This window comes from Eschrichtius robustus, chromosome 5 (genome assembly GCF_028021215.1).
Source record: "Eschrichtius robustus isolate mEscRob2 chromosome 5, mEscRob2.pri, whole genome shotgun sequence".
Lineage (NCBI taxonomy): Eukaryota > Metazoa > Chordata > Mammalia > Artiodactyla > Eschrichtiidae > Eschrichtius > Eschrichtius robustus.
In genome coordinates this window covers 124,572,258-124,594,705 of record NC_090828.1, presented here as the reverse complement: position 1 = coordinate 124,594,705, position 22,448 = coordinate 124,572,258, and the positions used below count along the sequence as shown (strand labels likewise).

The 22,448-nt window shown below is 43.1% G+C and overlaps 1 protein-coding gene and 1 pseudogene across 9 annotated transcripts in view; both read right to left on the bottom strand.

The window, feature by feature from the left end:
* Positions 1-22,448, bottom strand: part of NCKAP5 (NCK associated protein 5) — a 1,051,318-nt gene that overhangs the window by 870,977 nt on the left and 157,893 nt on the right. The gene's annotated exons all lie outside the window — the stretch shown is intronic.
* LOC137765496 (large ribosomal subunit protein eL39-like) lies at positions 875-21,093 on the bottom strand (annotated as a pseudogene).

The window sequence follows — 22,448 nt, the reverse complement described above, 5'->3', positions numbered from 1 at the left end:
GGGAAAAGAAGAGAATTTGATACTGAGAGACAGAGAACACGAGCAATACCCAAAGTCATCTCATGTCCGCCTAAGATGTCTTATCCACATCGGTCAATATTCATTCATTCATTCATTCAATAAATACTGGACATTTCTGACATGCCAGGCCCTGTTTTAGGCACTAAGAAAAAAGGGTTATAAAAAGCTGCTCTTGTGGAGTTTGCTACCCAGCATGGGAGATGGACAAAACACACATAAATAAGTATATCGTTAATGTCAGGTAATGACAATTGCCCTGAATGAAAATATAGCAGGAATTGGGGTTCTTGAGCGGCTGGCATGAGGTAATTTAGACAGGGTAGTCAGGGAAGGCTCTCTGAACAGGGGTCCCTATCATGTGAGGGATGGAATTTTGACAAGATGTGAAGGGTTCGCGAGCCTTAGCTCTGAGATGTGAGCATAGTTTAAGAGCCTCAAGATCACCAATCCAGCTAAAGCCAGTGGGCCAGGCTAAGGTGGAAACAAGAGACGATATAGTCACTGCCCCCCTGCAGGGCCTGTCACATGAGGACTGCAGCATGCTTGCCGTATATGGGTCTGCAATTTCTTTACGTTGTTCATAAAGGCATGTGAAAGTTTAATGCGTTTCTTTGTAAATGTGCTTAAATCTCTGTCTTTCTTTTCCCCAACAAAAGGTCTCATATTTATTACTGAGCCAGAGCACTAGTGCAGAAACACTAACACAAAGAGAAAAATCATTTCCCCAATAAAACACATCCAGCTGTTCAGATAGGAGTGACGGTCGAAGAGTGATATGGTATGATGCAAGTGAAGTGACCTTGACACAGCATAAATATGTATGCCACTTCATGTGCTCAGTGCATGGGGCTCCTTATAGATCCAGCTTGGTTCTTCTCCAATGTCTTCTCTTGGAGTTGTATCTCACTTTATTAGCAATTTTCAGTCAAATCCATTGGGGAATAGGATGATTCCCCTTTTGTTTTTTGGCCAGGAATTGCTTCATCCTGAAAGTCCTGGGAGAAGATATGGCAAGGAGCAAATTCCACCGCACAGAGGGTGGCGGAGCAGAGAAGAGAAACAAATGTGCTTAAATCTCTCTCGTGCACTTTTCTTGCTCTTATAGGAGCAGGGTTATTTTTCCATTTCTTCTGTGTGTCACTTCCCCCAGGAACTCCCATTTCTTCGTCGGCTTTCTGGAAGGCCTTCCCAGCAACTCCAGGCCAGAATGCTTGCTCCTTTCTCTGACCCAACTCTTCTTTTGACTGTCCTACTCTGCATAATACCTGCTTCACCAGCACCCGACGCAGGCTGCAGGATCCCGGTTTGTTTTTATTTTTGTTTTGCATGTACATCCATGTCATCTCCGGACAAGCAACAGAGTCAGGAAAAATGTGAATTCTAACTCCAGCCCTTCCACTCACTAGTTGTAAACTAGTTTTTCAGGCTCCGCTGTAAAATGGGATGCGAGCACTGGTACCTACCTTATGGCATGGTTGTAAAGAGGGGACATTATAAGAGGGCGTTTGGGAATGCAAGCTGCTGTCAGCAGGGTTACGGGTTCTTGTAATAAGGGGCTATGCCTTTGATTTTCAGTTATGTCCGACACTGCCTATGACACATTATGTTCCCTATCAATGGTCTTTGAAGACAGCATAACATGCTCCAAAAAGCACTGGATTTGGAATCATCAGGGATAGATTCCTTCCAGGTTCTGTCACTTTCTAGTTACACGACCAAAAACAAAAGGTCATGTAGCTCCTCCAAGCCTCAATTTCCTCATCTACAGAATAGGAATAATCATGCTAACCTCACAGGGTTGTTGGGTATAATCCATGAGATAATATACAGAAAGAAGAAAGCATTTCCACCTCTAAAACTTCTGATTCCGTGGCTCTAAACTCCTTAACTCTCGCTGATTTAATATAAAATCCAGTTATGTGAATCCACAATTCCTTTAAAATGAAATTCATAGACTAAGTACCTCTCTCTGACAACTCCTTCCTGGACTAGAGCACCAGGGGCTGGTCAGAGCCATTTTGCTGTTGCCCAAAACAGAAGTCACAAGGAGAGGGCCATTGTTTAAGGTACATGTGACTCAGCTCAGGGCTATCAGAATTCCACGTATTTCTTTCCAAGGTGAAGGTCATTAATGGCCTCTGCACTGCTAAATCTGACAAACTGCTTTCTGTTTATTTCAGCTTAAGTTCCTCTATCTGAAGCAGTCAGGTGGTGTTATAAATATCTCACGGAGTGGCAGTGCAAAGTTGGGTGTAGCTTGGTCACCGTGCCCTCAGAGACACGTCCAGCAACTTTCTGCAATTCTAGATGATACTCTGACCTTGACAGGATTTACATTTTGCTGATACACTTCAATGGGTAGGAGGCAGAGCCGGATGTACAGCAGTTGAAAAATAATATAGGCACAAATGCCAGTATAGGTCCACAGGGCAGGAAGAAACTAGACTGCGCATAGGAAAAAGAAAACACAGCTGAAAGTAACAGTTACCATTAGCCAACAACTAAATATCGCCACACCATTCTTGTTCAAGACTATTATTACATTATCCTCACCGTGACTCTGGCAAGCTCATGAAATCTGGTGACAGTATGGACACTACTAAAATATTTTGTAAACCCAATCTGTGGGCACCATGAGAGCAAGGAATTGTATCTGTTTTGTTTGACTGATGGGTCTCAAACTCTGCTAATGGTGCCTGGCACATAGTAAGTGCTCAATAAATATTGAACAAAAAAAAAGGAAGGAAGGAATGAGAATCCCAGGGTTTCCTGCTGGATTTGTACTGCATTTCATGACTGCAGTTACAAAGCCATTTGTGTTCAGTCATCGCCCTCTTACACAATTAAAAACTTTCCACTAACTCTTTTTTTTAAAAAATTATTTAATTAATTAATTATTTATTTATGGCTGTGCTGGGTCTTCGTTTCTGTGCGAGGGTTTTCTCTAGTTGCGGCGAGCGGGGGCCACTGTTCATCGCGGTGCGCGGGCCTCTCATTATCGCGGCCTCTCTTGTTGCGGAGCACAGGCTCCAGACGCGCAGGCTCAGTAGTTGTGGCTCACGGGCCCAGCTGCTCCGTGGCATGTGGGATCTTCCCAGACCAGGGCTCGAACCCATGTCCCCTGCATTGGCAGGCAGATTCTCAACCACTGCGCCACCAGGGAAGCCCCCTCCACTAACTCTTTTATATAGCTAACTTTTCCATTTGCTTACAGCACAGAGGAGAGTAATAAATTAGAATGTGCAGCTCCATCAAAAGGAAAAAAAGTGAGCAGGCTGAATAGATGATGCGACCAAGATCAGGTACAAAGACTGACAAAAGGGAGGACCTGGAAGGTCTGAGCTCAGCCAGCTCCCCTGTGTTCCATCACCTGAAGACTGCTCACTTTCTGGGAAGCAGTAAAACAGAGAGAGAGAGGTCAAGTTTTTCTTACTTACCTAAGAATTCATTCTAACATCAGGGAAGGATGGATTTATGAGAGTAGGTTGGTAGTTCTTTAGCTTGTTCCACATGAACATGCATTCTTTGGCCGGCCTTCCTGTTCGGAGATGATCCTATGGACCATAATGCAGCCTCTGGAATGGGGATGAAGAGGCCCACGTAGGGCCCCTTTTCCATTTCTTTTTGCCATTAGAGAGACATAGGTTTGCCTCTGCAACTCAAGACTGACTCTTCATTGTGCCTTAACTGTCCATCCTCACCACACCAAAAGCCAGTCAGGCCAAGCAACTAATTTGCTAATGGAGACTAACCCTATCTGGCCCAAACCTGGAGCCTCAGACTTTCCCCCACTCCCCCTTCTTGACCACCAAAATTTCCCAATCCTCTCTCTCACAATAGCCTTCTTCTCTGCATTGCCACTGCCATGACCTTAGCTCAACTTTTTCTTGGGTTTCTCCTAAACTAACAGAAATATTTGCTAACCAGACTCCAGGCTTCAAGTCATGCACCCCTTCAATCCATTTTTCATATTTTCACCCCAGATGTGATTCTAGAAGGCAGTCCTCATCGTATACCATCGTACTGGAAAACCCAGTTCCTTGGCACAGAATATCAGACCCTTCGTGACCTGGCTCCTGTCACCCTCTCCAGCTTCACGTCCAACTTCTCCTCTGGTGACATGCCACCCCCCGACCCTGCCTGTCCGCTTGCCATTCCTGAAGCACACTAGCTCTCTCATACGGCTGCTCTTCAGCCTACACGGTCCTCTGTCCAAAACATCCTTCCCTCTGTCATCTTCCAACCAATCTCCTTTCTATTTTTTAAACCTACTGGAGGTTTCCCTGATCCCATTAGGGAGACCTCCAACCACTCACCTTTGTGTGTCCCCAGCACCTTCTCTTTCTATCATAGTAAACATAGCACTAGATTATAAAGTATTTGTTTAATTACCTCTTCCCATGGTTAAAGACTGTGCTTCATTTATATGAACACACACACACATACACACAGAGCGCACAACTAAAGGTCACTAAATGGTTGCCGGCTGAATGAATAAGCACATTCATCTCTGTCTCTCAGATCTGCCCTTCCTGTTCTTCCTGCAAATAATGTAGTTGCTGATTTCCCAGATGCCAGAAGACAGCCACTTGAGTACTTAAAAAAAATCAAGTGTACTGCTAATGCCACTTGGGAGGTTGAGGGGATAGAAAATACATCCTGCCAGATCCAGACGAGGCTCCTGGGCTGTGGGAAGGAGAGCACAACTATCCAATTACTATTTGAAAGGAGAGACTGCAGATGCGATCTGCGGCAGAGTTCTGGGATAGGACGCCTTGTGGTCCAGCCATCAAGAACTAGAGTCGTGCAGACCAGAAGCACACCAACCCTCAGCGCGGCTGACATGGCGACTTGACCAAGCAACACGTGCACAGGCTCCCACGCTCAGAATGAGCTGATAACCAGCTGTTACCTACCGAGAGCCATTACGACGTAAACTCATGTGAGATTTGTAGAGTCCAATGCCAGAGCAGCTTCTTTAGTTAATGAAACTGCTGTTTCATGACAGCCTGTTTCTGAAGGGCTGTGGTTACGTGTGCACAGAAAGTCCTCAGGATAACGTAGAAGGATTCAATCCAGAGACATGGGTATGGAGGGGATGGGTGGGGATGTCAATGAGTCACACTTAGGAATAACCCCTCTAACTCATCTGAATAGTGTAAATACTAGACCAGGGGGGAATGACTACCTAAAAATTACATTTAAAATAAACAAGCAGTAAAATATTTCCTTACTGGTTACTCCCAGGCAAAATGTTATGCCTGCCTCATATAATGTCACGATGTCTCAAGTGTGTTATTAAATGATATAATACGCTTGCTCTGACAGATCATCATATGTTAATTCAGAAGTTCATTAAAGCCAGGAGTGTGCACGAAATCCATTAATATTCAGGCTACAAATTTGTGTTTTTTGTTATTGTTGTTTCTTTGTTTTTTTTTTTTACCAGTGGTTCAGTCAAATATATCTAACAAAATTCTTTTGGAGATGATATTAGGAAACAAAGTCAACTTTTGACATTATTTACAGACAAGCAGAAATTAACAAAGCAGCCCTCATTGAATCTTTGTTGAATCCCTGATTGCTCAGAGCAGGAGAAAGCCTTGTAGAAAAAATGGAAATCCTGCTTACCCAGGAAACAGTCAACCTTGTGGGTGACACATAGGGCATCTCTTGAACCCAAGTCTGTTGTGGAGGGGGATAAATTAGGAGCTTGTGATTAACATACACACACTACTATATATAAAATAGAGAACCAACAAGGGCCTACTGTATTGCACAGGGAACTCTACTCAATATTCTGTAATAGAAACTGAAAAAGAATGAATATATGTATATGTATAACTGAATCATAATGCTATACACCTGAAACTAATACAACATTGTAAATCAAGTATATTCCAATAAAATTTAAAAAAATAAAAAGATTTGCTTCTAAAACTTTGGCAAGAACTTGAGTTCAGATCAATTGAAATATCTATAGAGCTAGATGAGAACACAATTTCAAAAGCATGATCACTCTTTGGAACTGGAATCTACTTTTTAACACAAATTACACAGCCATTACATGGAAAAGCTGATCTTTTAAATGCAAGAATATGTCCTATAAATGACTTCTGTTTCCATAATTTAAGCAATAAATCAACTAAGGAGTATCCTTCCTGTAAAAAAAAAGAAAATTACCTGCTCTATGAAAATTATATTTTTCACATGCTTTGTGGTCAGTTCTAATCCAATATCTTCTCCAAAGTCCACTCTGTGTCCTCCAGCTCACATTCATCTCTCTTTCCTTATAGGGCTATTAGACCTATTAATAGACCTATTTATAGACCTATTTATAGGTCTCATTGTGCATCCCTCTTGATTTTGCATGTAATTTACACATAGTCAAGATAGTAGAAAATACAACTGACAAAATTTCTGACATGCTAACCAAGCACATAGCAACTTCTCCAAAAACTCTCTCTGAGCCTTGTGGTCCTTTTGTGACAACTTAACATTGACAAAGCCTGTGGGCCTCAAGGTGTGCGCTCCAGTCCATCAGCACCACCATCACCTGGGAACTTGTTAGACGTGCAAATTCATGACCCCACCCAGACCTGCTGAATCAGAAACTCTAGGGCTAGGACCAGTAATCTGTGTTTCATTGAGCCTTCTATGTGATTTTGCTTTTATCTCAAACTGGAGAATTACTGTACTACGGTTACAAATCAGCATCTATTTGGGAAATTTTGACCAGCTTATGAGAAGAAGGACAGATCGAGGTTCTTATGGTGGATTCAAAGAAGTTAAAAAACAAATTTAAAAAATTTCAATTATCTCGGCAAAGAACTACTTCTTGCAGAAAATAGGCACAATAAGATTAGTCATCTGAAAAAAAAAGAACCAGCTCAAAACAAAACACAAAACAGAGAAATGTTTGTCTAAAGGAGCAACACAGATGACATTTCTAATTATCAGGAGAACTGCTTAGTGCTGAGTGTCAGGATAACCACAACCTCCTGAATTAATTCAGGTTCTGGGCTGAATGAACGTGCAAAGCTTATTCCCATGGAAACCGAGCACTATACAGATTGATAGGGTTAGAGCACATATAACTGAACTAAGGCAATTGCCAATTTTAAAAGATTAGCAGTGAAAATTTGACACCACACATTTATTTTCCGAATATCAGACATGGCTCATCTATAGTCGAGGATAAAGGATGGTCAAAATTTGATTTAAGAGAAAAGAAAAGCCCTACTACAACACAGTGTAGCATCTTTCAGCTCTGGCCAGAAAGAGGCAGAAGGTCTGTTTTCTTAATACCGCCCTCATTACAAGGAGATTGTTTTGAACATTGGTATTAAACAGGTTGCCATGGCCTCCTGCCTGGAGTTCAGCGTGCCAAGCTTCAGTCATGAGCCAGCTATGAATGGGCTGAATAAGATGCTCACAGATAGGGTTTCCCACCCCAAACCCCTGCCATAGAGCATCCCACCAGGAAGGTCAAGAGGAAGTAACAGAGTGCTAAGAGTGATTCAGCCTCTCCCCACTTTTTCTGGCATTCCTTCCCTGGTCCTCACTAATGACCTTGTCACGTAGGACACATCTGCTGTATAAGAAAGGCTGCTTCAAACAGCGGCAGATCTGCTGTCTGCCATTCCCGAGCACGGAGAACGATGGGGAAGTTGCTTTAGACCTCCAAAAGATTTGTTTGTTTGTTGCTTGGGCAATTTTGGCATTTCCAAATTTTATACATGACTGTGACCAACTGGGAAGAAGGCAAACAAGTTCAAAGCACAGCTAACTCTGCTCTGATACAGGCCTTTGTCTCCAGTAGATAACAGAGAAGGAACCACAGGGGATTTTGTCTCTGTGTCCTTAGAGAGACGCAAAGAAGCTCAGGTAACGCAAACCAGAATGTTCAAAATGAGCAAATGCGACCTGCAGAGCTGGGCTTATGCTTAATATCTATCCAAATATCTAAGACCCCTTCCAGCTTTAAAATTCTCCACTTCTCTGATCTTGTAGCTTCTCGTAGGGACTAAGCCTTTGAAATTTCATGCTAGGTTTCAGTGATTGAGGTTTTTGTCAAGAAAAAAAAAAAAAGCGCATAAACAGATATGCTGCAAAATTGAGGTTGTATCTGTAAATGCCCAGCATTTGAGAGCCGGTGCCTTCCATTTTCAAGAGCTAGTGGTAGTTTTCAGAGTTTCGTATTTTGGAAGGTAAGGTAAGAGCCACAGATTTCTGATAAGCAAATCTGCTGAACAAGGCCCTGGGTAGGGGGTCCAGACAAGTTCATGGATTCCTTTCAGGATATTTATATTTACATGCAATTAGGCAGAATGTGTGTGAGGGAAGAAATGGAGGGGACAGAGGGAAGAGGTGCAAAATAAAAGGGAAAGAAAAGAAAAAGCAGCAAAGACATTCTGTAAGAGAAGAAGGAAGTGGTTTCCACCCTGTGTCTTGCATTCATCTGCTCTGACCTGAAGTTCTAGAAGAAGATGAGAGAGTCTGTCCCCTTTCTCCAAGAGGTGACCAACTCATAATCCCAAGCTTGATATGATTATCTCATAAGCTTTGATAGCTCATTAATTCGGCTTCCACAGGTACAACTGTGTCATTGCTCCAAGAATAACCCAGGCCTATATGAAATGTTGCAGCCATGCCCAGGTCTGTGACCTCTTGTTTCAAGGAACTGGCTGGCTGACATTTTATTTGAGCTCTAATACAGGTTGCCAAGCCAAGACTGTTTTCTTTGCATGGGAGGAGGTGGCCCTGTAAGATTAACTGGGAAGTTACTGGTAACATTGCAGTTACTGAATTGGAGCGGCCAGGTGTCCACGGCTTTATCTTTTTGTTTGCAACTTTTGCAGATCTGACCAAAGTCATGAGGACTACTACCAAAGGATTATGAGCCGTTTTGGGCTTGAGACCCAGTACCAAATTTGTAAAAATGAACCAGCCTTTAGTCAGGAAGAAAAGTTTCAGATTATCTGGATATGAGATAAATATTTAACTGCAAACGTTTATTTGCAAGTTAAACTACTACCCCAAGAGAGTGGAATGTATCTGTCTTTCTGTCTCAATCATCTCTGGTTCCTAAACATGCACAAGCTAAGTGGAATAACCACATTTTCAAAGGTCATGCAGCACAACCCATGCCAGGCAGACACATCTTCTTGCTACGTCATCAAAAACCAACCTAGTATTAAAGTTCGTAAGTCAGGAGTTATTTTACAAATAAAGTAATTCTGTAGGTACAAAAGTACTTCTCAGTGTAGACTTTTCCCCTCTTTTTGATATGGTGATAAGTCTTCTCTCCATTCAAAGATATGACAATAAATCTTTAGTGCCTTTAGAGCATAACACTGAAAACACACACACAAGCTCTCCTCCTAAGCTAACTGTTCATAAACCAGTGAAACGGAAGGACTGCGTTACTCAGGGTAACATGTTGACCCCTGAGTGTTGCGAATAACTGAAATTTAAACACAGGTTTTCAGGGGACAAGGCGAAATGAGTAGACTGGAGCTAGTCTCCCGGTTGGTGTATTAAATCTCTGACAGTTTCCTAGAGGTAAATGTATTCATTTTGGGGAAATAGGCTTTCCCATAGCCTAGCTATCCAGGTGAATGGGATGGGGTATTGCTAAGGAGCTCAAGTGTATTACTGTCCTTTGGACAGCTAAGCCTCGGTTTTTTCACACAATATAAAATAACTTAAAGCACCAGAAGCAGTAATGGAGACCATCCAGTTCAGACCTTAAGTCATAGTGCTGGTGATACACAGCAGAGGCACCTGTGCAACATACTCAGAAGATAAGACAGTCTCTGGGAAATAAGATAATGTTACCATATGGATTTTTTAAATATAATACCTGCATGTCATTGCCGTAATGTGCATTTCTGAGGCAGTCGTGAAACTGGTGTGTGATTGTTGGTGTGCTCTGTTGTAAATTCAAAGAGCTTGTTCAAGTTTGCTTTTTTTTTTTTTTTACCTATTGTTTTCAGAGTGTCTATTAAAACTTGTTACACCATTAAAAAAAGAAAACCAACTCAGGAGTGTCTTTTATAGATGCACATGAAAATATTTACTGATTAAAAAAAAAAAAGCCCACAATTCAATGCCAAGGAAAAGTGACACAAAAGCCCAAATTTCTTATTTTGCAGATTCCTGATTTTCAGAGGTAAAAAAATGGATCCTAACTTGTTTCTGACCCAAAGCTATTTTTTAAATAGTTTCTCTGATCACCCACAAGGATTTAGAGGAGCCAACAGTGTAAACATTCATGGGTTTGGAGCTGACTACCTGGAAATATAAGATTATTCAAGCTGAAATCCACTGACTCTGCATCACTTTACAGCAAAAACATGCAATTTTATGAAAAGGACACATTGCTTTTAAGAACCTGGATGTCTGTTTCTGCATTCATTTATTCAATAGATATTATATCTACTTTGTGCTGAGCATGATAACTTGATGCCACACCCTCACCTGACTAAGTTCTCAAGTTCAGAACTGGTACCAAGTGGGAGCCATCGGTCAGAGGCCAACCCCTGTTTCCTGGGGCTTTCCTGGCTTTGGGACCTTCTCCCAGACCCTCAGTGTCAGAGCCATTCTGCAGTTGTTCTTCACCACAATATAATTCATTCATTCAACTGACACCTTCTATCGTGCTCAAGGCATGTAAAGGCAAGAGCAGTCCTTGCCCTAAGAAGCTTAGTCCAGACCCTTCTGAAATCTTGTCCTTGAGACTGTGAGCCAGTAGAGCTTGTTTTCGTATTTACCCCACTGCAATCATACTTAGACTTTCTTCAAACTCTTCCATCTCTTCATTTCTCCCCTCCTTTTCCTCCTCCAAGCAAGGGTTTATTTAAAAAGAAAAAGAAGAAGAAGAAGGAGATGGAGGAGGAGAAAAGGAAGAACTTGGATGTTTGGCTTTAGATGTGCAAAGCAATGCCAATCATAAATGATTTATTTATTTTTCAAAACAGACTGAAAAAAATTCTATTTGCTGTTAATTCAACTATAGTATAAATCTGAAAAGCCTTAAGCTTCAGTCCTTCAAAAAATATTCAGTCACATAGACCATTTACTCCAAAGCTTCCAAATCAGTGAGGTCTGACCATTTATTCAACCCCTCTGAAGTTCATAAAACTGTGACTTGTGACAAAACTTTTCCTTATAATTTACAACTCAAGCATGCCTATCAGGTCAGAGACACTCCTCCATGGACATGTGTCTTTCTGAAGCAAAACTTTGGAAAGCAGAAGAATTCTGAGGGACAACTTGAGTGGGAAGTCTGCAAACTAGACAGAACAATATTTCTCTCAAATATCAAAATGCCAACTGGGAATGGCCGCATCCCATTGAGGCAACAGTGCAGTGGGCAAAACAGAATCCCTAAATTCATTGTAAAGCTCACAGGGTGGCTTTGGACAAAGTGGGAAGTTCAAGCATTAAGATGGGATTGCAAACTGACTTTTTAAAAAAGGCTATCTTGATGCAGTTGAAAGGAATCTAAGTGAATAATTCTCAGATAGTACAAACTATCTACGATTGAATTTTCCTCAGAATCTTTACAAGAGAGTTTCTTATGATAGTGATATATTTGTGACATAGCTTTCTTTCCCTTTGATCTCTCTTTACTTCTCATTGATGCCTGCAAGTCCATCATTAGACATTCCCACCTTTATCACATATTTAAATGCAACACAGAGGAGAGGCCCACTATGCCTTCTCAGTGGTCAAAACTTCCAGCTGTACTGGGAACACTTTGGTAGCTGGAATCTTGTCTTTCCCATCTTTGGTATTCCTCACGCTGTGCCAGGCACTTCATGTCACAGAATCATTGAGGTCTAAGGAACTTGACAGGTCACTGGGCCCCATCCTCTGATCACAAAGACAAAAAGGTGAAGCTAAAACTCAGAAGAAAAAAGACAATTGTCTAGAGTGACTCAGCCCATTAGTGACAAAGCTGGGACCAGAATTGTGGAGTCCGCAGGCACTTGGCAACTCACTTTGGAACCGAGCAGGACCCTGTGGGCCTCCTGGACATGGAAGCCTTTCTACGTTCCCCTGTTCTTGACCTTCCCTGAGTTCCAAAGGGCAGGTTCAAACAGGTGCTAATCAGGGAAGGGAGGGGATGCAGAGACAAGGGAGGAGTAGTCAAGAAACAACAGTGCAGCCTTGGGGCAGGGTCCTGGTTCCCCCTCAAGGGATACACATATCAATACCTTTGAGCTCTTCTGCAGAACCAAAACCCCCAACAAATGGAAGACATTAACTACTTGATGAAGCATTCTTCATTCCAGAGAGAAGGTCACAGTTTGGTAACTTAAGAGAACCACAGAAGCTCATCAGGAGACCACCTGAGGCCAGATTACAGGAACCAGAGAAGCTCATTAGGAGGAGACCACCCGAGGCCAGATGAAAGGAGTGCAGGCCCTGCACACACCCTGATCCTTATCAGCAACCCGGCCCTTGAACCATGGCTATAAAACTCCTCACCAAATCCCCCAGGGTAGGAACGCACAGTTGAGGGTACGAGCCTGCTGTGTCCCGCTTTGCCTGGCAAAGCAATAAAGCTATTCTTTTGTACTTCACCCAAAACCTGTCTCCAGTGCACAGAGGCCAGGTTTTCGGCATCAACTTCCCAAGCCTTTACTGAGCCCTCTGTGGGCTGGGTATTGTGCTATCGATCGGAAGCATGACTAAAAATGCCTTTTCATGTAGAAATGAGTTGGCCAGACTCAGAAACCAACAGTTACAATGAATCTACCTACCTAAGTGTAAACATAGAAGTTAGTTCTTAACCCTTGTGAATCCGTCTAAGGAACTTAATAATTGAGATATAAAAATCATACCCTTAGAATGTTTCACCTGAAAAAAAGTACTAGAACTTAGAGCCCACAGATGTGTTTTTAAATGAGAGTCCATCAAATTTAATTTAACTTTACTGATAAAAAATTTTTGCATTTATAGACTATGAATAGAGAGCTCAAGCATTTTAGTTATATACTCAAAATTAAAGCTGTGTTTATTCATTTATTTAGTCTATTTATTATGTAGGTGTGTATACAAAGAATATAGACCCAGAAATCTTGATTTGATGAGTCCTGATGTTCAGATCTGTTTACTATTAACAACGGCTAAGTTATTAACTTTTCTAAAGGATCAATTCATTGTCATGGATGACGGTGAATATTAGTCAAGTGTGAACCGTTACTCCATTCAATTTTTTATGAATTCTCTCAGATAATTAGTTTTAAGAAATACCACGACATGGCACCTTATCATTTTCCAGTCCTCCTGGGACAATCTGAACCATGGGACAAGGACATGAACCACAGAGTTCAAAAGGGAAGGGGCATTAACATCCAACACTTGACATGCAGCCCTTGCTTCGTGGGAGCATGGAGGCGCCCTAGATTTCTGAGTGCCCATCACCTCATGTACTTGTGGTAACTTCAATGCCTACTGCTTTGGTGTCTGGCCTTGGATTTCCCCAATAACTCGGAACTCCACACATGGTCTGTCTGGTTTATTTACACATATCTTCATCTGGTTGATATGTGCCTTTTCCCAACTGTACTAAATTTATCCCATTTGGGAGATGGGCAGAAAATGTCCCGCCCTGGGACATCACATAAATGCTGGCTCGTTTCTGAGGGCTGAGAGAGCAGAGAAGAAATTGGATCCAATTATTGGATATCAGTTGTGTGTCTGTGTGTGTCTGTGTATGTGTGTATTGTTATTGCTGTCGATCATTATTCTGGTCTCTCTTTTTCCTTCGGCCGAACAGTCACTAGACTGTCTCTAGAGAGTTATTCCAGCCTCAAGACTGACTCAGTTCTCTGCCCTCTTTCCTCTTTCTGTCATCCATCCACATTCCCCTCCTGACATTCACAAAGGGCCAAAGCGGAGAAGGACTCCGGAACGCAGCTCTTCTCAGCACAGGCTTTGAGCTTCTGCAACTCCCATCTGTGCGGCTTCCCAAGGGAGCCCTCACTAGCGCTCTGAAGGAAGCATGGCAGAAGTCCTGAGGAAAAAAATACTGAATTTTTAAGAGAGCTATATTTTTTGAAGATTTTAATAGGAGCACAGAGACTTGCATACAAGGTGCTCAATGAAAATTTGATAAATGGAAAAATAAAAGGCAAAACTGCAAACGTGTCTGGGAAATGCTGAAGTTCCTTGGAGAAGTGGGGCCTTGGATGGAGGCGGCCCCTTTCCCTCGTTCTAGGCAAGGGTAGGGATCCACCATGATCTTAGATCACGTCCAGATGCGTGAGCTGCTTCCTGGGCATCTGAGAGTGGCCAGAAGCACTCCAGCTCTCAGGGGCAAGCCACCTTTTTTTTTTTTTATTTAATTAAGAGTGTGGGTGGGAAAAGAAGTTGAAAAAGAATAGATACATGTGTATGTGTAACTGAATCACTTTGCTGTATACCTGAAACTAACACAACATTGTTAATCAACTAGACTCCAACATAATATAAAAATTACAAAAATAAAATAAATAAATGCATGCCAGCACTGGAAAAAAAAAAAAAAGATTGTGTGTGGGGAACTGTACTCAATATTTTGTAATAACTTATAAGGGAAGAGAATCTGAAAAAGAATAGATATGTAGATATATGTATAACTAAATCACTCTGCTGTACACCCAAAACTAATACAACACTGTAAATCAACTATACTCCAATAAAAACATTAAAGAAAAAAGGTGTGTGTGGCTCACTCACAGTATTCACTGGAATAAAGCTTTACATAGTGGCTGTAGGGACACATGAAAGGAAAAAAGCCAGTGCCCTGCAATCATGCTTTGTTGTTATTTCATTAGGGCGACTGTTATCCTTCATTTTTTTTTTTTTTTCCACTCAGCCATTCGCGGACCACCTTTGAAAGCTGCCCTCCACCAGGCACTGGGGGTCTAACCGTGCAGTCAGAACCCCTCTTCCTCATCCTAGTTCCCATATTGTTACAGTTCTCATTGTTACTGGGGTATAATTTTTAATTCTCTCAAGTTTTCTTTTTTTGCTCTTGTGTCGCTTGATCCTGATATAAGTCCGGAAGAAAATAGAGGCTCAGAAAAGGTTAAAGGATTTGAGAAGGGCACACAGCTTGGCAGTAGCAGAGCTGGGTCGTATTTTGTGACAGTAAGGGCTGTATACCATTTCTATCAGCCTGTCCCCTTTTTCTTTCTAAAGTGGCCCTGCACAAGGGCAGTTGATCCTCTCTGGGCAAAGGACTTTAAATTCCAAATGTGTGACTTGCAAGGCTGTGCAAGTAGTACTAGTTTCACTAGAAACCCCTGTATATACTTTTCCAATTTCCCACTGGGGATACGGTAACCATATAGGAAAAAGGATTAACTTATCTTTTTGCTCCTATTATACTAAGACTCATCCTAGTTAATTCCTCATTTAAAACTAGGGTTCTTTTGGTTGTTGATTTCCAGATAATCGCCAATTACCAAAGAAATATAGATGTGATCTATATTTGATCCGATGAAGGGTTGCAAATAGCACAGGGTAGAGAAAAACCAAGCAACTGGCCTTCGATTGGACTCAGTTCTGGTTCTGAAATGAAGTGCTGACTCTTACTAACTTGTGTGATTTGGGGCAAGTGATTTAACCTTTCTGAGCCTCAGTTTCCACATCTCTAAAATGGGACACATAATACCTTCTTCCCGGGCTGTTGAGAGAACTTATTGGAACGTAAGCTCTGTAAGAGAAGGCCGGTATCAGTCTTGTTTAACCACAGAATTCTTTGAAGAATCAAGCACAATAAATATTTGTAGAATAAAGGATTCATTAAAATATGTAAACTGGATCAGTGCAGTACCTAGCACATCACCAATGAGTCAGAATCTACATCTAGGCTGATGTCTCCCCTTTCTACTTTCTCTTTCATTTACTCAGAGGATTGGGCTCCATGGTATGTGTAAAAATAATGTTTAACGGATATAATTTGCAAGGAGGGAAGAACTTTTATAGACACACATGCCAGAAACGTCTTTCAGAAACGTGCAGGAGGGTTGTGAGGATGTCTGAGTCGCTTGGATTAACTGTAGGAAACCACCCATTCTTTATGACAGAGCGCACAGCCCATGAGCCCCACTGGAGCTGTAGAGAGTGAAGAAAGGAAGAAAGACTCTGACAGGGAGAAGCCGAGTCTGGGAGTCCTGGGGGTGACTCTCCCCTTCTTCCCCTGAGTGAAAACTCCCTCCGTGCGCAACGACAGGCTCTCCAGCCCCTTCAGGGCTCCTGGGGAAAGAGCTCCAATCCCAAATACCACCTATGACCTGTTTTCCATCGTAGCAAAAAAAAAAAAGGTCTGATGCTAGGCATTTAGCTCCATGGGAAACTACTACCACAAATTGAATTTTGGAAATTCAATTCAATTTAAAATGCATTAAAGTCTATTTAAAGAAACTTTCTGGGGCGTCCTTTGTTATGTGAGGAATCTCTGTGGAAAGAGGAAAAAAGCAACCCCTGATGTGTCTTTTGTGTAAATCTGGATTCACATAAATAGAACCTTCTTAAATCAAGGTGTGCGGGCCTCCTTTGCAAAGGGGTAAAGTTCCTGGAAGCTCTTCAGAGCAGCTTGCTCCGTCCTCCCCATCGCTCGGAATCCTGGTACGACCTCTCATCACAATACGGAGGAAGGTTTCTAAACATGAGGGAGGCCACGGTGATATTTGAAGTAAAGGCCTCCAAGCCAACGGGGAAACTGCTTTGAGAAGAACCACTGTCAAATGGCTGTTGAAGCTACAGCACAGAATCCTCCAGAAGACGGCATCCTGGGAATAACCCACCCCATCACCATGGGAAAGGGAAGCCAGAAAGCCCCCAGTCAAACCCAGACAGGCACACGCCTCTCAACTTTGACATGCATTCAAGATACACGTGGATGGTGCAGGTATTAGCAGCATGAGGTTTCTGGTAAGACTGACCTTGGTGTTTACCAGTCGAGTGATCTTATAGAGCAGTCATTTAATTTCTGAGCCCGTTTCTTCATCTGTACAATGGGGAAATTATAGTCCCTCCCTGTAGCGTTGTTGTGAAAATTAAATGAGCTAACATAAATAAAATATTTAAGTCCAGCACCCAGGATACTGTAAATGCTCTGTAATGTTAGTGGCTATTATTATTATTATTATCAATGCCACTAATTCAAATAGGAACTAAAAACCATATGGAATATTTTAAGGTCATCTGATTTTTCTGTAACACCATCATTTCGCACAATGTGATGACACGTTGAGGGGAGTGTGTAATTGGTCCCCCTCTTTCCATCACAGAATTCAGTATCCTGTATGACAGAGCGACTCTATCCTAAACCAGTGGCTGGATCTTGGCCTCCTTCCCTCCATCAGAACACACTGGTTCTGTGCTTCATTCTCTCAAAATCTTTTCTCAACCAAACGACAATTGTACAAGCTGATTCCATTTATGTCAGTGCTTTCAAGTGACATAATACAGCTCACTTGAGCACTTCCAAACGAATTTTAATTCTAGAATTGCAGTACCACTCAGCACTCACGTTCAAGGTAGCAACGTACCCGAGCAAAGGCTAAGGCCCTTACTAGAAGCAGGCTGTAAATATTATATGAGGACCCTGGTGTTTCTGCTCGGTTTAAGTTACACTGACTTCCAATCATGCGTTTTATCTGTTGGCAGGAATACGTAGGTGCCCAGTGAATGTTACCTTTGGTGATGATAAAACAAAAGCGGAACTTTCAAAAGTGAAATATCCAAAAGGCCATTGTCTGCATTCTTGGCAGAGGCCAGGGAGCCAGTTTTCCCAAGTCAGCAGCCCCTGAGGAGGCTGGCCAGGGGCCAATTCCCAGGGCTGGCGCATTCCTGGGACCTGGCAAGTGGCCACTGGGCCCCTGTTTCCTTTTGCGTTCTCTTTATGTCGTGGAAAAATCTTTCCCGCTTCGACCCCTCCGAGTCTTTCTTCCCCCATTGAAGTAAAAGAGAGGGAGTCACATGGGAAATGATCCCCAGCCCCTTCCCCAAATCTCATCTCCCACTGCTCTGAGCTGGCACAGCTCAGAGCAAGTGAAGGCATGAGGCAAACAAAGGAGGCTCTGGGGCCCGGTCCTCCAGCCTGGGGCCCAAGAGCCAGCCGGCCCCTGTGCACAGGGGGTCATTGTACACTTGCTTGGAAGACTATGGGCACCTCTGGAAGCCTTTCGAATAAATGTCTGTTATAAATAGACATTGGCTGGGCTTCAAGGGTGACAGCAGTAGGCCAAAAGTTCCAGAAAAAATATAACGCTCCATATAAGAAGGTCTGGAGTACAGCTCATTAATAGGGGCCTACGGACCCAGCCACTGGAGGAAGAAGAAAGGAATCCAAGGTTTGGCCAGGCACAACCTGTGGTTAACACCTGGGTGAGCATTTCTGGCTGATAACATCATGGAGACACCATTCAGTTTTTAAACATCATATATGAATATATGCAAACCACACATTAAAAAAACATTTTTTCTGAATGCCCCCTTCCATCTGCAGACAAAGAAACTGCCATCTGGAGGCCCCGCATCAGCCAGCTCTGCATACTTTCGGCACAGAGGAGACCGCACGCCACCCACTGTGCCGTATGCTCTCCGTGAATCCTTTCCGTTCATGCTCCTAACATCCCTTCCAGGAGGTGATTAGCACCTCTGCCTACGGATGAGGGCACAGCGGCTCAGAGGAGGTAGGCAGCATGGCCAAGCTCACTCAGGCCAGGCTGAACTGGGCAGGTTGAGATTCCCATCCGGTGCAGACTGATTCTGCAGCCAGCCCACGCTCGTTCCACTACATTACACGGCCTCCGGTTCCACTGCACCCTTTAAAAGGAGTGCTCTGTACACGGGGGGCTCTGAGCGCGTGTTTCTTCCTGAAGCTGCCACTGCTGTGCATATTTCTGGTCAGCTGGAGTTTAGCAGGTAGGAGCTGCACCAGAGCCGGAACAGCAAGATCTTTCATTTGCATAGAGTCCTACCACCTCCAGAACAACCTGTTGTTCTTTTTTTTTTTTTTTTTTTTTCAGTGCCAATGGTGACTTTATTATGCACATAAATTATGTGGAGTCACAGACTGGCTCTTTTCATCACTAATTAGTTTTTTTAATTGAAGTATAGTTAATTCACAATGTTGTGTTAGTTTCAAGTGTACAGCAAACTGATCCAGTTCTATATATATATATATATATATACACACACACATATACATGTATATATATGTATAAAATATATATTCTTTTTCAGATTCTTTTCCATTATAGGTTATTACAAGATATTGAGTATAGTTCCCTGTGCTGTACAGTAAGTCCTTGTTGTTTACCTACTTTATATATAGCCGTGTGTATATGTTAATCCCAAACTCTTAATTATCCCTCTCCCCGCTTTCCCCTTTGGTAACCATAAGGTTGTTTTCTATGTCTGTAAGTCAATTACTGTTTTGTAAATAAGTTCATTTGTATCATTTTTTAGATTCCACTTATAAGTTAGATCACATGATATCTGTGTTTCTCTGTCTGACTTCACTTAACATGATAACCTCTTGTTCTTTATTTTACTTTGCCCTCATGGCAACCCCACTATTGAGCACACAGAGATTCAGAGAGTTTCAAAGACTTGCTGAAGGCCACACATCTACTAAAGGGTTCACCTCAAGTTCAAGCCTACAGACTTCAAGTTCTAATGCAGTGATTAATCCACTATATCACATGCCTTGTACTCCAGCCACCAGACAACACGTACATAGCCCTGCACCGGGCATTTTTATCAGGACCCTGGAAGAGAAGACCATGCTCCTGGCCACATGGAACTTGTCTTCTGAAGGTGTGCCATCATATTGTTCAGGTCAAACGAAGATGGCAAATCCGACTAGAAAGTAACAACAGGAACCCATTTCTAACAATATACAAATAATAAACTAGTCTGACTTAGGATAGCGTTATCTTCTCATACCAGAAATGTCAGAAGAGAGGGACTGAGGTGGGGCATATATTACACAGGATACATACACTGAATACATCCTGTCGGCCCCTACACACCCACTCTCCACCCTTCTCTACCCTGCTCTGGGCCCCAGATGCTCTGAGGGCCCCCTTTCTCTCTGGTTTCCAACTGGGTTTGACAAATGGGAGGTGCCAGCAGGAGCCTGGAGAGTGGGAGGGGACCACGGTGGGAGTTTTCACGTCCTGGTCCTGATCCCCTCCCTGTTGGTTGTCTGCGTCCTTCCATCTAAGGTGACATCTCCTGCCAAGTGGCTCCCACCCTATGGCCACATGGTTCTCTGGTCATCTCCTCGTTTTTCCTGCCCTTTCAGGCCTAGCATGGTAATGGCTCCCCGCTTGTTTCTAACCTCGGGTGCTGCACTATGGTCATGTAAGTACCCTGCATCCCATCACCCCTTGGTAAAAAGGCTCTTTACTAAACTCTCCTCCATCATGTGGCTCAATGTGCCATCTGTTTCCTTCTAGAACCTCGAGGGATGTAGTAAGTAAGGAAACAAGATTGTTGATGAACCATCTTTGTAGGCAAAACTACGGACACTTATTCAGGTCCTCCTAAGAGGATGACAAGTGCTAACTGTATGGTCAGGCCACTCAAGATGGCTGTTCTCTTGCTCTCTGTACGTCCCCTGCTCGACCAGTGAGTACTTCACCTACACCCTGCTCACGTGACTGACCTTCCTGCATACTTGTGCCAGGCCCCAGCTAGCAACTGTTCTTATCAAAGGGGTGGTGAGGGGCGTGCCCCTCTACTAGTTTCCCTGGTAACTAATGAGCCCACATGACGTCAATTCCCCTATAACTGGTTATCTCCCCTCCCCACCCCAGGAGCTAAGACTTCCGCCATGCGTGCGCTGCACAGGGTAGGGTGTCGCTCCAGGGCCTTGTTTCAGACGTGTAAACTCCCCCATCCGTTAAACCACTGATGTCTCTGTTGCCGACTCCGGGCTCTTTCCTCGGTCTTGAAGCTGGGCAAGTGCAGGCCTTATAGGTCTGCGGGGTACAGCCCAACACTAACCATGTGCGTTAGTTACCCTCACTTACCCTCACTTCCTCCTTGCTGCATCTCGCCAAACAGGAATGAGATCAGATATTCCGTAGAACTGCAAACTTGGCCCAGGAGATCTCCAAATAGCTCCTCCCACCACCGTCTAGCTAGGATTCCATCCAGGGAGGAAGGAAGGACAGTCAGCTCTAGCTGCGTCCTAGTCGTATCTAGTCAGTGCCTTCAAGGACGTCAGCTCAGCGTTGTACCCACCCACGCCGACTGGTGCCAGCCTTCGAGGCCTCACCGTCTCCAGGGGTGGCAGGCCTCTGCCCGCAGCTCTGCCTCACAGAAAGGCCAACAGCCCCTGAGCCTGCTTATTGCTGGCTCTGACAGATGGATCCCAGAATTCACTAGACCAAATGATTTTATTTCCCTCAACACATGCATGAGAGCAGTCAATGGATTAACTGTATTAGGAAACCTACCAAGCCGAAGACAACTGCTTCAGACTAAGAACCAAAAAGGTGCTGAAAGACAGAAGGCAAGCAAACCTCAGAGGCGTCTTTGGAAATGGACAATTATGATCCATTAAGCCTAGTTAAGGGACTGAAATTTATGAGGAGGAAACATCTGGAGCTGCCTGGAATGCAAAGGAACCAGAAGGAACCACTGTTTGGGCTTGTAGAGAGCAGCCCAGACAAATGGGATTCTGTGTTAGGTGAAAACTGCAAAATTCGTACATGAAAAGGACAGAGTCAAGGCAGTGCATCTAGTATTAAGTGAAGCGTTTTAATATGATGGCTCCTGGATTTGCTCTTGAAATATTAATTGAAATTGGGATGAATACGAGGACTGTCACATGAATAGAAAACTGGCAGGAGTATCACAGACACTGGCTAAGCTGAGCCAAGTCAGTGGAACACAGCGATGCAACAGAAAGTAATGAAAACGCTGCCAAATTCATAGCCATGAGCCCTGTGGATGCTTAATAAATATTAATTGATAATAATGAACTAGAGTACGGGGTGGTAAATTAGTGTGAGACAGTTAAGCTGCTGAAATACAGCTAATATATATATAGTTGGTATAACACACACTGATAAATGAATGAGGAGAAAGGAAAATAAACGTGATTTATCTGTGAGGTGCATTTTGCCTGGCACCAGGATGTATCGCTAAGAGAATATTAATAGAAGGGTGGGGAGGGGTGGCTAGAGGGGACAAAAGGAAAGTTAAGATGATAATTCAGGATCACAACAGCACTTTCTTAGGGTCTCGGCAGTTCCTCCCAGGCGCCTTGGAGTTATATTGTTCTTTTAAGACACTGTGGCTTTCTCAATAAATTTCTGCTTCCAGGAACTCAGAGACACCATAGATTAATCTGGACCAATTTCCTAGAGGGGGATATGAAAGCTCTCCTCCTTGGGAAGTCC